This window comes from Hypomesus transpacificus, chromosome 13, assembly GCF_021917145.1.
Source record: "Hypomesus transpacificus isolate Combined female chromosome 13, fHypTra1, whole genome shotgun sequence".
Classification (NCBI taxonomy): domain Eukaryota; kingdom Metazoa; phylum Chordata; class Actinopteri; order Osmeriformes; family Osmeridae; genus Hypomesus; species Hypomesus transpacificus.
In genome coordinates, this window is record NC_061072.1 from 11,354,517 (window position 1) to 11,372,650 (window position 18,134).

The 18,134-nt window shown below is 42.6% G+C and overlaps 1 protein-coding gene across 2 annotated transcripts in view; it reads left to right on the forward strand.

Moving 5' to 3' along the window:
• Positions 1-3,409: 3,409 nt before the first annotated feature.
• chrm3b (cholinergic receptor, muscarinic 3b) overlaps positions 3,410-18,134 on the forward strand; it is a 33,805-nt gene continuing 19,080 nt past the window's right edge. Inside the window, exons 1-3 of one of the 2 annotated variants that reach the window (XM_047032761.1) lie at positions 3,410-3,661; positions 3,970-4,059; positions 11,931-12,040. The gene's annotated coding sequence lies outside the window, so the exon portion shown is untranslated. The remainder of the gene's footprint in view (positions 3,662-3,969; positions 4,060-11,930; positions 12,041-18,134) is intronic. The other variant, XM_047032762.1, reaches the window with a different exon arrangement.

Genomic DNA, 18,134 nt, shown 5'->3' on the forward strand with positions numbered 1-18,134 from the left:
GGTTTGTTGTGTTTCAGCCTGTAGTCTCTGGAGAGTGAGAACTCTAAACCAGAGCTATGGTAAAGGAACTTAGAGCGACATTCAAGAAAACCAAGGAAAATTGCATGGAAATTGGTATTGGAAATTAATTAAGGTACCTTTGATTGCCTCACGGTGGGCATTTTCAGGGTTGATGGATTAATTAAATGGCACTTGGCGGGATTAATCAAGTAGTCTGTACCTCAAATATTACAAAAAACAACCTTGCAGCCTTTACAAAGAGTCAAATAGGCCATGTGATTAAATGTCAGACCTCACAGTGTGCTGTGCATGCTACTCACAGTGTGATCAAACAGATGAGTTTGACACGCCATGGATTCAACTGTGATCATTAACGCCAGCTGGGAGAGATGGGAGAGATGGGAGAGATGGGAGAGATGGGAGAGATGGGAGAGATGGGAGAGATGGGAGAGAGGACCAGGCGCTGATCTGATGGGTCAGCCAGGATGAACAGCGATGACTTCTGGAGGTGGAGAGAGGTGTCTGTGTCAGCTGTTTAGAGATGCTACACTCTTAAGTGCCAAATGTTTCCATAATTACTATAAAGTGGTTATACTAATGACGTTCAACATGAGGATGTGTGCATGCAAGAGTGTGTGTGTGTGGGTTTGTGTTTGTCTAAGTCATGTGGTGGGACCGGGAACCAAGATCTCTTACATTGGGTTCTCAGACATCACTTGTCTGGCAGTAGTCACTATGACAACGAAGACATGGGAATTTATTTTAGTTCCGAGCTCTTACAGGACACTCACACAGACACAAACAAATAATCTAAGATCAGGGTGGTTATTCTTGAAGGTGTGTGATTTAAGAGGGGCTTTACGTTGCATACCGGTCCAACAGGTCTACAGACGATGCCATCGCCCTGACAATGCACACTGCTCTCTCCCACCTGGACAAAGGGAATACATATGTGAGGATGCTGTTCATTGACTACAGCTCAGCATTCAACACCATCATCGCCTCCAGACTTGTCTCCAAGCTTCTGGACCTGGGACTAAGCACATCCCTCTGCAAGTTGATCTTCCACTTCCTGACGGGGAGGCCACAGGACGTGAGAATCGGTGACCGCACCTCATCCACACTGATCACCAACACAGGCACCCCCCAGGGCTGTGTGCTCAGCCCTCTCCTGTTCTCCTTGTTCACTCACGACCGTGCGGCAACGCACAGTTACAACCTCCTTGTTAAGATTGCTGACGACACAACCATTGTGGGCCTCATCTCTGACAGTCACGAGTCAGCCTACAGAGAGAAGGTTGATACCCTGACATTATGGTGTCAGGACAATAACCTCACTCTCAACGTCAGCAAGGAGATGATTGTGGACTCTAGGAGGCGGCAGGAGGAGGAGCATGCACCCCTACACATCAACGGATCCGAGGTAGAAAAGGTCTCAGCTGCTTCAGGTTCCTCGGGGTGATCATCCTCACTGACCTCACCTGGTCTACTCACACGGACAAGGTGGTTAAAGAGGCCCGGAAACACCTCTTCTTCTTGAGGAGACTGAAGAAGTTTGGCATGGACTCTTCTACAGATGCACTATAGAGAGCATACTGACTGGTTGCATCACAGTGTGGTATGGGAGCTGCACAAACAGGGACCGCAAGGGCCTACGTAGTGTGGTCCAGTCTGCTGAGTTCATCATCGGCAGGAAGCTCCCTGCCCTACAGGACACCTACCACACACAATGCCTCAGGAAAGCTTGCATGATTCTAAGAGACTGTTACCACCCATCCTTCAGTCTTTGTACCCCGTTGCCTTCTGGCAAGCGAGACCGAAGCACACAAAGACTGGACTACAGTTTCTTTCCAAGGACCATCAGGCTTCTTAATGAACATTGATATGGACATTGATACACTGTCGACACTCACACTAGTTCAGCCAAGACACTTACATAATTGATTTCACCATTTATTCATATTTATTCATATGAGAATAGGTTTAACTTTGGCGGAATGTATGTACATGGGGAAGTGCTCCCTGCCTTGCATGCATGACATGAGGCAGGGAGCAACGAGTGAAATCTCCCAATGGGGAGTACAGACAGACAACATGGGGGAGAAGGGGACAGAGGTGGGTGGCAGCAGCGCAGAATGCGTGTGCGTGCATTTGTGCGACTTTATAGCGCCGCCTGTCGAGCTTAGCCTATGGGCTAAGAACACAGCGATGGGTGATATGACGCGTGCTGCCCGAGTACCATGCCTGAGCTAGCTTCGCTCATTCACTTTACACACTGTCACTTCAGCTACTGGTTGCACTTCCAGCTACAGGTTGCACTTTCAGCTACTGGTTGCACAACCAACAATATTGCACTAATTGTACCCTACTTGTCTCCAGGTTAGTATTGGTTATAAGGTTAGTATAGAATATTATGTGTATTACAGATTTAGTATACTGTATTGTTTATTATTTTTTATATTTAGGAGGTTTATTATTGTATATGTTAGCTTATCATAGGTGTAACCTACTATGTCATGTACTTATATCGCATGTTATGCCAGGTTGCTTTGCGTTGTCTTGTCCAAAGAATTTCAGTGCCCAGTCTGACCCTGTGTTGTTCTGTGCATCTGACAAACAAAGACTTGAACTTGACCGTGAGGAGATGTTCTTTCAGTCTCCTGCTCCAATTGTTCTACTCTAGGCAAATTGCTGTCAATTCCTAAGTATAATATACAGAATATGACCCAAAATCAGATAAGTCATATTCATATGTGTTTTAAGTGATCAGTGTGAGCAGTTTACTCAGATTATAGTATTTAATTAAATGCCCTGTTGATGGATAAATAAACAAATGCAAATAACGTTTCACCGACAAATAGCAATGGCTGCGGGCGCCCCCGCAGTAGATATGCTGCCATCAGAGCGCCAAGCTGCAGTTGTCCTTAAAGTGCGCACTTGACGCGTAACGGGAGGGGGCACCAGCAGTGCAGGGAAAACACCGGAGAGTGAATCACCAAGCTCCAAACTTTTCATTGAGTAAGTGCTGCAGCGCTGAAAGACAGAGAAAGAGACGGTGAACATGATAGGAGGGGAATTTATTTAAAATTTGTGGCTCACTTACTTGCTCTCGAGCAGATCGTTTTGGAGCATGAAGCACACACTGTCTTGAACCCACAATATACACTGTACTTTTATCACTTTAAATATGACTTAATATTTACCAAAATCAAGAGAGATGGAGAATATTGGACATAGAAAGCGCTGAGGCCATGAGTTCAGTAGACTGCTGGCGGTCTGCTACTCCGTTTGAGGTTTAGATCACAGGGGCATCGTGCCACCTGCTGTGTTACGTCACCACCCCTCTGTCCAATCAACCCTGGGCCGATAGAAGACCGTTTCGCAGGCGCTGTTGGCAGATCCAGCGGTGAATCAAATCATCGCTCAAGCGCAAGTGTTGGGAGTTTTCTGTTGCGCTTCCGTTTGTTGCGCTACTCGTTTTCCAGGAAGAAATATTTTAAATTCTGCGCAGGCATTTAGGGTACAGTAAAAGGTGTGTATAGTCGGGATATCTTATTGGAAGTGGATTCACCAGGTCAACGGAGCTGAGTTTTCGATGTTTCTACAAAATACTGTTTGACGTCTTCTTTGACTATTTAATTTCAGCTTTTACTCAAAAATGGTAAGGGGTATTTGTATTTTATTTAATCAAGGTGGTTATTATTGCCCTGTTGTAGTCCACGCTATTTAAATATATCCAATATTGTTTATTTAAAACATAAATGCAATGAGCACTTACATAATTAAAAAAGGTGAACTCATTGAACACTATATTGTATCACATTTTGTATTGTATTATGTCCTTGATAAATTGATTAAGATTCACATTTTCGTAGAATACTTTAATAATAGTGCGTTTTCTCATCCAGAGGTATGGACATTAATCTGCAATGATGTTACTTAAGTTCTGAAAAACGTATTTGCACACAGAAACGTTGTCTCTGGTCGACCAGCATCCCTTCAATTGAGAAATCTCCCGCCTCTCGTCGTAGTTGGACAGACCTCTGGTGAACTCGCACGGTAATATAATGACTAAAAGTCACTATAAAATTCACATGCTATTTCACAGATTATTGGATAATTCTGTTGCTTCTATATTCTCTTACCTTGAACCAAGCTATTTGCAATTTGATTTATAGGCTATTGTCAGCATCCAATGTAAGGATTTCTTTTATTAGCACACACATAATCGCCATATTCAAATAATCTCATCTTTGTTTGGATGACAGTACTGATTTATGCCATCTGCGTTGCATGAGCTGGACAATGATGCTGAAGGCTATAATAAGTGGTCACCACTAAGCCTCCTGGGAGGGGAAGAAGAGATGGATAGAACAGGAGATATGGGCTGACATTTTGATGTCATTTGAACCACATCACCCAGGGCATTAGTAGTCAAATGATGGTACACCAGTAAAATCGAATTTCCCTGCGGGGATGAATAAATAATTAAAAATCTTCTATTTTTCTATTCTGAAATATCTCCTCATCTATTGCAACAGATAAATCACCCTCTTGTGCTGTTGTGAAGACGTCACACTTCTGAGATCAACTGATACATTGTATTGTGCTGAAGATGTAAAAAAGCTACACAATGGTAGGCTAGAGCATGTCCTGGATGTGTGCAGTGTAGTATGAGATATCTCACACTACTGTAGATTTCATCTCCAACTGAAGAAAGGCTGGCCACAGCCCATATTCACCTGTCCTCCTCTGACAGCCCCATATTCAGGGACTATTCAGATCTCCAGAATGTAACTTCCTCATCTCACCCTCACTGCAATTCACAATGCCTCTTACAGTAATTCCTATACAGACATTTTTTCAAACCCAGGGAGGCATCAACTAAATGTGTTCCGTGTTTAAATCAAGATTATCAGTGGTGTTCTCTGACAGCTGGGGGACTTGAGGCAAAGTGGCAAAGTCAGACTTGGATAATAGATCTTTACATACAGTTCACAGAAAGTGTGAGGTATTCAAATGTAAACATGCGTCACCCTGGAACATTTTTCTCCACCTCATCCATCTGTCTATCTGTCCCTCTCTGTCTGTCCCTCTCTCTCCTTCTCTCTCTCTATCCATCTGTCTCGTTCTTTCTCCCTTTCTCCCTTTTACCCAGACTCACTCGCTTACCTCCTCCCCTTCTTTCTTGCTCTCTGTCTGTCTGTCTGTCTGTCTGGCTGTCTTCAGTTTAGTAAATACTGCTGTCTATACATGGAAAGGTGTGAGAAATGGGACCGATCTGGCATGTGTTCAGTTACAGTAATAACAGACTTGCACTTCAGTCTGCTTCACTCTGTCTCAACACTTCTTATACTTTTCATCAGTACATGATCAACTGTAAATACACTGGAGATAGATGTTCAAAAGAAAAAACGATCATAACCACTTAAAACAGCTAATATAGATGTGTTGGAAATTGTGTTTTTACTTGACCCAGAATCTTGTTTTGTTGGTCAAGTTAGGCTAGTTTTTATTGTGCCTCTATGTAGGAGAGAGAGAGAGAGAAAGAGAGATAGAGAGAGAGAGAGAGAGAGAGAGAGAGAGAGAGAGAGAAAGAGAGAGAGAGAGACTGTCTTTCACAAGGTACACAAGTACACAAGGAAACTTTTACAGTTTTCACTTTTTTAGTGTCCAATCAGGACTATTATCTCTATATTGAATTGTAACTGGAGCAACTATTGGCAGATATACTTCTAGACAGCCAATATGATCTTGGTATTATTCCACCCAGAAGCAAATGAGCTGCACCATATTTAGTCTTAACCACTCATGTTCCATACTTTTATCTTTCCAAATATGGCTTTCTTCTTCCCAAACCCCATTTGAAACATATGAACTGGAACTGACCACACAAGAACCAGTTTGAGAGTTACAACTCCAAGAGTTGTGCAACACATTCATTTTGTTATGGTTTGACGATTTTAGGAACACCTACAGGCACTTAGGATTTCCTTAATAAGTGAAAGGTTGCTACTTGAGATTATGGCATGAATAAAGGAGCTTGTGCATGGCTTATCAAGGGCCCATTAACCCTGGCACTAAAGGCTCCACAACCATCACATCACATTTACGTCACGCTTCAACATCATGATCTCTACAGATAATCAGTAACACAACAAGGATTTAGTATAGTGGCGATGAATGTCCATTAATCTAGATCAAGTTGAGACTCAGTTGCCAAGGCCAATGTCCTGTCAGTATGTCTTGAGAACAAAATACTTGTGTTACTCATTCATTGAGTATGAATATCCATGGGTATTATGGTTGACTAATGGAGTGTAAATCCATAGAACTTTGCCAGTGGTGTGAATATTGTTGTGGAAGTTTTTGAGAGCATCAATTGTTAAGCTGAAGTCGGGTGAAGTACAGAGTTAAGGTTTATTTGACGTATGAAGTATACATAATAACGTTACCGACATAACATAATCAACACACGAACTTAAGGCAATAACACAAAGACAATTCCATACAGCTCCTTCTAGCATTCTAGAATGTACCCTGGAGAATCCAGCTCATCAGCACTCCCCTGCTGATGACCTTTCACCCCCCAGAACATCCTTCAACAGATCATTTTATAGCACACTGCTCAGCTATATCAAATATATTCTGTCAATGGTTAACTCCTTAGAACAATACAGTTGAATCCATATTGTCTTCGGACCAAATGCTTCTTCCTCCCTAGGTGATAAGAACTCTTCCAGGTCACCCAAACTTCCCGTCACTAGACTTAACGTCTCTTAATTAGGTGTCATAAAACTACAGGTGGAGTTGAATCAACACTATTAAAACATGAAACTATTAAAATACATTCATTGCACATAAGCCCAATTCTTTTTTCACAATATTTAAAAATATCTGCAGTATATTTATATATTATATAATTATACATTTGCAGTATAGAATTTGAGCATATGCTTTCTTAAACTGCCAAACGAAGACTCTAAAGTGTTAAAGACCAATTCCCTCTTCCAGAGTTGTGAATATACCACAACACAAGGTCAATAATGATTTTGTGGTTTATTGAATTAAGAATCTCTGAAACATACACACACTTAGAAACACACATGCACAGACATGGACACAGACATGCATTCATGGATCGCAAAGAAGAAATTTACTTACTCTACCACTGGAATATTGATGGGCTAAGTAATACTAAAGCCATTAAAATGACATATCTCAGATTGCAAAATGTCAAGTCAGGCTCTAGAAGAAAACAAGCAGATTGAAGAGAGTCAGAGGGTGAGAAAGAGGGAGAGAGAGAAATAGATATATAGACTGTGTATCATTATATATGTCTATATATCTATGGAGAGAGATAACGACTGCTTAGGGGGCAGTGACAGCTGTTGAGATAATGTTACCATGCAGGTAGGGAGAATCTGCTAAATCTGCTGTTGTTTCTGTTTCTATCTCATTCCTGAGGTCGGACTCAGTTTCTATAAGATGAGTTCCTAAGAGACTCACTAGCCTATAAGAACTCTCCTGCCTGCATCCAAAGAGGAAAGCCGCTGTAGTGCACGTCTGGAAAGCTAAACATGCTGCTTTAGTAACCCTCTCAGAATGTCACTGTTGCTTAGGGGAATATCTGACCACTTTCAATGGTATGCTTTAGGTATAGTATGGACACATAGCATTCAATACCTATTGTTTGTACACAGACAAAGTCCAGAGCCCAACTTTGTGAATTTTAATGAGAATTTGTTTTTCTTATCAGAATACACTGAGCGTATAGGTTACGCTGAACGTTTAGGTTTACATGCTAAATATTACTGTAACCAGTGGGTGGGAGACTCGTTTCCTGTTGACTGGGTGGACGTGGGATTACTAACTAACTGAAAGGTGGTGCTTTCTTCATCGCACAGACCATTATGAATGAAGAAAATGCCATACAGAGAGCATGTGAGTGCATCTCTTTCTCTGTTCATTTTTCTGTGTGAAGATATGTCTGTGTGTGTGAGAAAGAGGGGAAATGAAAGAGATTGTGTGTAAAAATTGATCTTGCCTTCATGCTGAATAATGCTGCTAAGGAACTGACCTCTTTATCTGGAGTTTGGTACTTTCTCATGGAAATGCGGTCTTGGTTTTGAACTCAATTAGAGAAAATGTAGATCATGAAAAGAAAACGCTATCAGTCATTGGCCGTTACTCACAGCCACACACAATCTGGAAGCAGACCCAGATCTTAGCATTCAAGGAGGCGTTTAATTGCACTTTTCTGGTCGCCCTGGAGAGAAATTCAGATGGGCTGGACATTCTAAATTGGCTGCATTCACTGTGTGCTCCATCTCCATGAAAGCAGAGGAGTGCTGTGTGTGTAGACCTGCTGTGAACCCCAGGTCTGTTAAACACAGACAGACTCCATTTACGTATGTGGGTGTTTAACAAGTCTATTCCCCGAAAAGAGGTTGATTGGTAAAAGCATGTGGGAGCCATTTTTGTCATCCTAGCATGTTTCGGCTGTTTGTGAGACATGAATAGGTCCCTTGAAGGCACAGTTGTGAGACATCAAATAGAGAGAAGCTTACCTCATACCATAGGGTAGCTTATAATGCGCCTGTATTTTTCATATTTGAAACGGTTTATTGTGTTAGATCATAAATCACTGTGACACGACGCGTTTTGTTAAGATGACATTTCTGTAACAGGATGTTCCTGTTGTGTTTATCTTGGGAGGCAACAGTTGCATCAAACAGCAACACAGCAACCAAGGCTAAGTGATGCACCTGTGTGCTGTACACCCTGGCTGCCTCAAGTGGTTCTGCACTTGAGTGACCTGTTAGTTAGAACACCAGGTTATGAAGATTGTGAAAGAAACAGCAGCTTTGGTGGAAATGCCATCGTAGGGCACAGCATGATGAAAGGGGAACCTTTGAACAGGTAAGTAGAAAGTAAGGAATATGATATTGCCTCGAGGATCTGAAGAGAAACTCGTCAAACTCAACTTTTTGGCCTTTTAAGCTGAACAGAGTCGATAGTGTTTGGAAACACAGCAATGGTTTGCTGTTTTTACTGCAGGGTTGAATTCCATCGAGTGAGTTCAGTGAGTTATGGATTTACAGTACATCCACTGTTTCTCCTCCTTTATCCTGGGTTACGTAGGCTAAGACAATATGGTCTGCAATCCTTTAAGCTTTACTTTGTACTTCTGGATTGAGTTGTTTCAATTTATGGCAGTTTTGATATTTTTGGACTGAAATTGCGCTGTAAAATGCCCATGCCATGTATAGAAGTACAGAGTGGTAGGCACTGGATTAACAAGGACAAGGCACATGACACCAGCCCTTATGAAGGTGACAACTGTAGTTGAGGCAAGGCAATAAACACATTCATCAATACTACGCTGGTTCTTGTGACCTTGAACTGGACAGTGTGGGAGCAGCCCATTATACAGACAGTACAGCATCATCAAGGGTCAGGCATTTCAACTGTTAACCCAATATTTTCAAATGGTACAGTGCAGGAGGGATAATTGGTTTCATCCAGCTTTGTTGTTTTCCCTTCACTCAAATCGTCCTCCCCTGCCAAGCTGGATCAGGGTTCATGGTTCTGAATCAATTACTGTCTCCCTTGGGAACATGTTTCTTGACCATGCGGCTCTGATAGTTCCAGATGTAATTAGTGCCGTAGCTAAGAGATGGCTATCATAACACCAAGCATGTCCGCATTTCGAAAACAGAGATACTGGTGGAGGTTTCTCCTGACCAACTGTAATAGTTCAATGTAATGTTATTGCTGTTTGCTGTCTCTGTCTCGGTGACTTGTACTTTGAAACTATGTTGTAGGACTATATGTCAATGCAGGTCATGGTAACGGGGGAAAAAAGGGTCTTAAAAAGGGTTTACTTCCAGGGTCATGAAGGGGTCAGATTATATATGTTCCCAAACAGACACTGCCTCCCACTGGCACCTGGGAAATGAGCTGAACCACCAGCTGATCACAGCTCAGAAAAAACAACCCACTTTAGTCAGTGTCTGTGAAGCAGAGGTGGTTTGGACTCAAAAGATGAGGCAGTCCTGTAAGACTTCTGGTCCTCTTGGACTTTTGGTAGATGTGGCTTTGGCAACATGATGGGGTTTTACCCATGCTGGTTATGTGGACACACACTGAGGAAAGCTTTGGTAAACTGCACAGGCCCTTTTGTCCACACACACACACACACCGACACACCCTGTCTCCTTACCTCCCTGCTATGCGCCACGCGACGCAAAGAAGCTTGGAGAGAATCTTGGCAGCACTGTGGTGCTGAGCTCAACGGTGCAGAGTCAGGGGACACATCAATTAACGTGGTGGGGTCTGAGGTCCTTAGCTATCAGACTGTACTCCATTAACTGGGCACGCTTGACAGAGCCCAAACAACACTCCTCCAGCGTTTTGACTCTGCACAAGCATCCACTGAGCTTCTTCTACTGTATAGCACACACACACACGCCCACACCAGCGCAGTAAGACGTTACCTCACAAAAATCCCACACTCTTTTTTTTTCAGTTCATATTATTCGACACACGTAGTTGTAAATTAGGGCATTATTGTCGAATTGATTGCTTAAAACGATTTTCGCACCTGTAATCACAATTTATGGAATATGCTCGGGCAACTCGATACGTTTCTTTATTTCAAAAAGTTGTGCACATTTAACAGAGAAATGTGCCATTTCATTTGTCTTGATGTGTTTCCATCTTACATAAAAGCAACTGCTTCTCCTTCATATAATCTGAGTGATTGAGGTGGAAAGGGGCCGGCTTCATTTCATTTTCTATTGTTAATTCGGCATCTGATCAGCATGAGCCTGCCAATGTGTTTGGCACTGAAAATGGTAGGGAAAGAAAAAGCATTAAGTATGGCTCATAAATTCTCTGATTGGAAGGCCAGCTTGTGTCTGAAATGACAGGACATTCAATAGAGTGGTGTTACAGATCTTAGCTTTGATATTCTGAATCAAGGACTATTGTTTTTGTACATACTGGCTTTCCACGGACAGTGGGCAATGTGTCTGTTTTGTAACCAGTGCTGGTGGAGTGCATTTTTACTCAAACATCTTCATATCTAACATTTTCAAATATGCATATAAAATGAATTTGCAATTGTTTGAGTAGAATGCAAGTGAGGGAGAGAGTGAGGGAGAGAGAGAGAAATTAAATAGAGGAATAGAGGAGATGGGAGACAGTGAACAACAGAGAAAGACAAAGAGAAGCATAAAATGAATAGGGGAACAGAGAGAAGATAACAGAAATAAACTAAACTCATATGAATGTGCTTTCTATTTCAAACAACAGTTTCAAAATATGTCCTCAAAGTCCATATTATCCAGAGACGTGCATGCAGTTGAATCTCATGAGAGAAGTTAGTTTTTATTAAAGCATAGCCCCGCAAACCAAGTTCATTTAACTGCCCATCTCTTTATCTGATCTGTCCATCTCTACAGTTGACCCTGAACGACACGCTATCCACAGCAAGGGGTCTGGGGAATATGACTGTCTGGCAATTTTATGACTTCAGAATATTGCAAATATCCAATAAACATTTTATCAGATTCTTTGTTACGATAATGTTGGTCTTTAGCGTCCCATACGAGTTAACTATAGATTCAAAAAAGGTTATTTGCATTTCATATTTCCAGGGGATGCCTTCAAGAATCATAAATCACCTTTTTTGGTAATTTCATGGCAGTAAATCTGGAAATGTAAATACCTTCCAACACGTGATGCATTTCAAAATATCATTTGAATTCAAACCAGATGTCTATGTTTCACAACGACAATAACCCTGCACAGTTCTGCACCAGGCTTTGTCACCAATGGCAACCACTACACAGTCTGAAATGGATGTGTGTGTGTGTGTGTGTGTGTGTTTGTGTGTGTATGTGTACTCCTGTTCATTCCTCTAGTTTCTGGTTACAATGAACCAGTCAGATGAACTTGTGACTTTGGGATGCCTGAGTGCAGGACTGTACTCCAATGAGAGATGGCTTCACCTGGGAGCACCCTCGCACCACTGGTGAGAATAAAATCCAACATTCATAAGTTGCTTGAGACATCCTACCAGTATTACTTGAAATGGCCTTACATGCAGTTCACGCCTTAGAACTATTTTATAATTTATTAGTAAAAGTCATTTTGAAAGTAAACAACGTTTGTTGTCTGGCAGAGAGCAGTATCAGGATGACAGATACCACTGATAAGAGAAGCTGTCTGGACAGCCAGAGCTACCCAGCCTTTAGTTTACAGACCACGCTTCACTACCTCGGAATTGGAATCAGTGTTGATTTTGTTCCCTATCAAACCATCGAAAGGCACATTGTACTGAAATAAGCTTTAATGCTTTTTTGGGGTTTTACTTAAATCCTGCTCAGTTGCATACAGTGAAAGTGGCTGATGCGGGAATGTGAGACAGTATGAAAAGAGAGACAGTGAAAACATAAAGGGTTTTATTCTCACAGTCCATGACTCCTGTAGGATGTTTTTTGGGTGTGTGTGGGTACGTGTGTGTGTGGGTACGTGTGTGTGTGTGTGTGTGTGTGTGTGTGTGTGTGTGTGTGTTGGTGTGTGAGGACACCTGGAAAAAAGAAAGAGCAGAATATTGCTAATGGAATGCAATTTCCCTATGTCTCTAAAATAGCAATCAGAGATATAGTATGATCAATGGCTATTGTGTCTGGTCCTCAGCTAGAAGGCCAAACAAATAGAACAACAACGAACCAAAACGTAGGTTCTGTTCAAAGACGTCTATGTACTCTCCTGTGTGTTTCCTCAGATTGCCACAGTAGGATACCTCCTTGGCTGGGGTCAGGTTGTGATGTTTGCTAGATCATTATGCAGCTGGGGTTGCAGAGTATTGAGGGACTCACTGCTGTGCTCTGCTCTGCAGTCCAGGCTTCAGTCAGCTGCTGAGCACAGCAAGATGGGAAGTTTGTTCATCGTAGCATCTCCTACACATACCTGAGCTGAGAGGGTCATATGAGGTGGGAGATCTTTGACTAGCTTCCCTTTCCTGAATGGGAGAGACTGTACTGTGTGTCCTGGGGAAGATCACCCCTGATTCAATTGTTTAGGGTGGTCGCTGATTTGGTCACTCTGTATTGTCTGAAAAATCTGTTTGCCTGTTAAACCCAGTTTTGAAATAGCCTTCAGGACCCGTCTCAAAGAACCCTTTCCTGTCCTGCAGCACTCTGGATTAACGGATTTTAATGGATGATTTTATCACAGATGAACACACCTGAGTGCTTTTGTTAGAGTACAATGACACTAATTGATGTACAATTAATAGCTTATTGTCATGGTGATTCCACTGCTCTCTGTTGATTTTTCTGTGTTGATTCTTCTAATGGATTTCACTCTGGCTTTGTAATAGGATGACAAAAACCCCAACTGCACTGTGATACTCATCCCCAAACACGGCAGTGTGTGTGTGTGAATGTGTGTGTGTGCCTACAACTGTAGTTTCTGATTAGTGGAACATTTGCATAGTGCCCACATGGATGGTTAGGTGGAACTGAACTTGACAAAATACGTATTTACACAAAAAAGAGACAATTTTTTTTTTAACTTTTCAAACTAGATTGGAACACATACTCTTACTATATGCTATAGACACTGTGAAAGGTTTGTCTCACTCTCTTTATTCATAAACTAATCTCAATAAGTTTTGCTCTCTCCTTTCCACATCTTATATTCATTACACTTGAATGTGCTTCTGTAGGGGAGAGGAGTCAACCAGCCAATTCACCTTCCCTCCTTCTGAGAAATCTTTCTAGTGAATCCATGAATTTGCACACCATTTGTCCATGTGATGGGTTCAAATCCCATGACTGTACACCATAGACAGGCAGACAGGCAGACAGACACACACACACTGGCTACTACAAGTCAACATATTCAACATATTAACCTTGAAAATAACCAGGTATGCTCAGTGAGGATACAACTGTGGAATGAATTCTCATTTCTTCATCAGAATCAGAATGTTCCAGACTCCCCTCAGCCCTTTTACCTCCCTAGTGAGAGGGAAACAACCCCTTTCCACACATCTTCTGGGCACAGACACAGATAGGAAGCATACAGAATCTCCCCGGAGTGAAATAAATTAACATGCAAATTAACTATCCCAACCCTCTTTTGTGATTTTAGAATTCTCATTTTCAGAAAAAGTTATAATTTGTCTTTTTTCTCCCTCCCACCTGCATATCATCATTCATTTAACAAAACAAAAAAAAGAAAGACATATTTGATGTGCTGTGTGCCAGCAGGCTACAACTTAAACAACAAACAAAAGGATCAGAATGTGACATTCGTTTTAATTTACATAACTTAACACAAAGCAGTATTCAAATGTAACCTACAGCATTAAATGTGATATGTGTCCTGAGTAGCAGGTTTTTGGAGGCAGATATTTTTAGGACCTGTTTGTCTTGGCTGTCCCCACAGTCTCCGTTCACCCTGATGTGTGGTGGCCTTCAGACAGAATACTGGCCTGTCACAGCCTAGAGATGTGACATCATAACGTCAAGCATCCTTCAGTTAGAGGGAGGAGACCCTCTCTGTACTATGTAGAATGGAATTGACACATTTGAACGGAAATAGGGATGCATCTAACAATCCCACTTGCTCATAAACATTCACACTGCTGGGTATTTTCCATGTACACAACAGTCTATGGTGGAGTGGAAGACCATTACAATATGCCTCCTCCCTTTCGTCTTCCATTCCTACCTTAACTCACATTCCTCTCCGTCCGCACGTGTGTCTCTCTGCCTCTCTCTATCCCACCTCCCTCTCCCGCTCTCTTTCCCTCAATGACCTCTTTCACACACTTACCTTCATGCCTTCTGTCACATGCATCATGCCGACCACCACACACATGCATAGACGTGCACACCAGCACACACGCACACACACACACGCACACACACACGCACACACAGTGACATCTGTGTTTGCTCTTTGTCCAGAATCTTTGTCTATTTAATCATGTTGCCGTCAGGTTGCATGTAGAAAAGAATTCAGAGGAAACAGACTCTGAACCCATGCACTTAATGCTGCTCACGTATACACAGCCCTGCAGTCAACACACATCCTGTTACAGCTAACAAGTGATCGACGAATATCGTTACAGCATGCCTTTGAGCTTCAAAGATCAAACCACTTTGTTTGACCTCAGGCGGAATGATATCCAGCCATCCAGACAGACAGACAGGATTCTAACGGCCAGGGCAGGATGGTAACATTAGGCCTCTGTTCCCTCTGCACAGGGGGACAGTGGCAGGGGTGTATGGTCCCTGCCCTGGCACAGGCCCCCAGCCAAATGAGAAAGGAGTCACTGGTAGATGGCCAACAGAAATTACAGGAGATGTTAGATGTTGAAGCTTCGGCGTGTCAGCAGAAACTAGTTTGAACTTCGTCCATTAATTTACTTTCTATTAGTTTGCCTTTCCGCCTTCATCTTTACACGCACGCCACACATGCACAGCATGCGCACACACACACACACACACACAGATCGAAACACTGTGGTGGGGAAGCAGTGTTTAATAGGAATGAATATTATCTTCTATCCACACACATACCTGCACGCACACACACACACAGAGGAATGCAAACTCCACCCCTTGTGAATAGTCAGTATTGATTCCTGTCCAAGTCAGTGTGCTCCTGCCTCTCTCGAGGATGGGGAGTTTGTCTTTGATCACATTTTCATGACACTTATTCTCATTATGCATTCCTGACGAGGGGAACCAGGCATGATGTCAAGAAAGCAGATGCCTGGACTCTGATTCACAACCTCGTCACATGATAGGTATCACTGCACAGATACTGATCACAGCTGCACATGTAAACACTGTTACTAACACTGAGACAGTTACAGAGATGGAGTTAAAGTCCTGTTTTGCAGCGCAGGGATTTACTTGAACTGAGAAATGTGTCTTGCTCACAGCTAAAATGTTTTGTGCCATACTTTTTTGTTCAAGTGTCCTGGTGTTTCCTTTGTTGTCCCAGTGATAAAATCGAGATCTTTCCCTCCGTCTCTGAGTCTATCAAGTGGGATACACAGGGTCCACCGGGGAGGACTTGACGTTCCGAAGTCAAGCTATTCGTTTCAAGGGCTTCTATTTCGCAAATTAAGAAAGGGTAGAAGGAGAAATGGTTGCCTATAGCAACGCTTTTCTTAATTTCTGGTTCTTAAGTGTCAACTAGCCTTCTGGGAGTCCCTGGATCGCTTCCCCACGTGCTTGTTCGCATGTGAATCCATGCCGAGAAGGAGCAGCAACTAAGAGAGGACATTCTGAAGACAGATTTGATGATTCTGGCTTTAATTAGTATAGCCTGTATTAGTGATGTCATCTATTCTTTACAGGCTATGCTAATCTATGCCAGAATCAGCAATGCAATGGGACCACAGGACTCAACAACCAGCTCTGTTTTAGCGGGGCATTCTTTTGATCAATGTTTTACACATCAATGACTATACACATGAGAGGGTGAGACAGGCGGACATGCAGGTATGGAGTTTTCCGTTTACAAGTCTAACCTTTCAAAGTGTGTACACTGGGTCATCCAAGACTGTGTTCTCTCTGGGTGTCCCAGCCCACTCTGAAGATCTGAATGTCAGATTGAATTCCACGTCCCCACCCCCCAGAGAGGGAAGCTGCCACACAGGGAGCCCAGACAGCCAGGAGACACACCTCAGTCTGCTCTCAGGTGGACCATCAGACCAAAATAACCGCTTTTAATAAACAATTGCAGAAGCCAGGATGCTCTCTAGCTGAGATTCATAAGCCCCAAATGCTAGCAGTGGATGTGCTGGGCTAGCTTTTTTCCTTTGTGGTTTTGACACACATTAAGCGTTTTAAATTACACAAGGTTATTAAAACCCCTCAGTGATCCATATACTGCATATGTTATGGTGACGTTGCTCAGTGAAATGTATGCTTCCAGAACACCTCTCCACTAAGACAGCCTGGTCCAGTCCAAATAAGGTGCCTGCTTCTGGAGTCCAGGCCTGACCTGTCCAGGCTTTCCTATCACACTCATCTCGGTTTCATTGTTTTGCGTCGTAGCCAGAGGTAGAACAAATAAACTCAAACACTGCATGAAAGACTCCGATTTCATCCAGGCATACTACTGGACCCAAACCACATTTCTCTTTCCCGCTGTTCCATGGTCCTGGTCAACCTGAGGTGTTCCATGGAGTCACAGGCTCACAGACTGTTCCTCCTCCAGCCATCTCCAGCTGTGTGGCTGTGTTATATTGTCATGGTTATGGCGTCCCTGTGCCGTCTGATCTGTCTCTCTGATGCTGGACCATGGGGATGTTTGATTGGCTGATTGGGGGGTCTGTGAGGCTTCCATTTTACAAGCCTCGACTCTGATTGGAACATCACTGCAGGGACAAGAGAGCAGAAGCCATTACATCTGAAGAGCTGGATATTTATAGGAGGATGAATTCTATTGACGACTAGGCTTAATGATTTGTCCCGTTGATGCTTTGTAGCTGGTTAGAACTGGAAACTGCAGCTCCTGTCTGGATGTTCATGCAGCACCAGTCTAAAGTTTTCCCTCAGGTTGTGGAAAGAGGATATCTGTCTGAGCAATGCTTTATAGTCATCACCTCTCTCCAACAGTCACATTTTTCAAATTTGTAATTCCGTTTTATTCAGTGACTGATAACTGATTATAATGCGTCTCCGTTATTATAAATGAGATGATTTCATAGTCATAATGGGGTTGAAATACCAACATAGAAATATTCATTAACCATAATACAGTTGTAATAGTCTTAATGTTGATTGTTCTGATACTGTGAAGTACCAAACCAGCTATCAGACAGGCACAGTGTGAGGGTGTTTCTCCATAAAAATGTGCCATTACGTAAACTAAAAGATCCAATGAGGGGGTCTCTTGCTGGTGCCATAATAATTTCCCCTCATCGAGATGTTTTTCATCACTGTAGTCTCAAACACACACACACACACACACACACACACACACACACACACACGGTCCATCTCATAATTGAACACTGCCAGGATGGAAAGCCTGCCTGTTCTGTCCTTTTACCATGATTTCCAAATCCATCATGGAGTGATGTGTCAGAC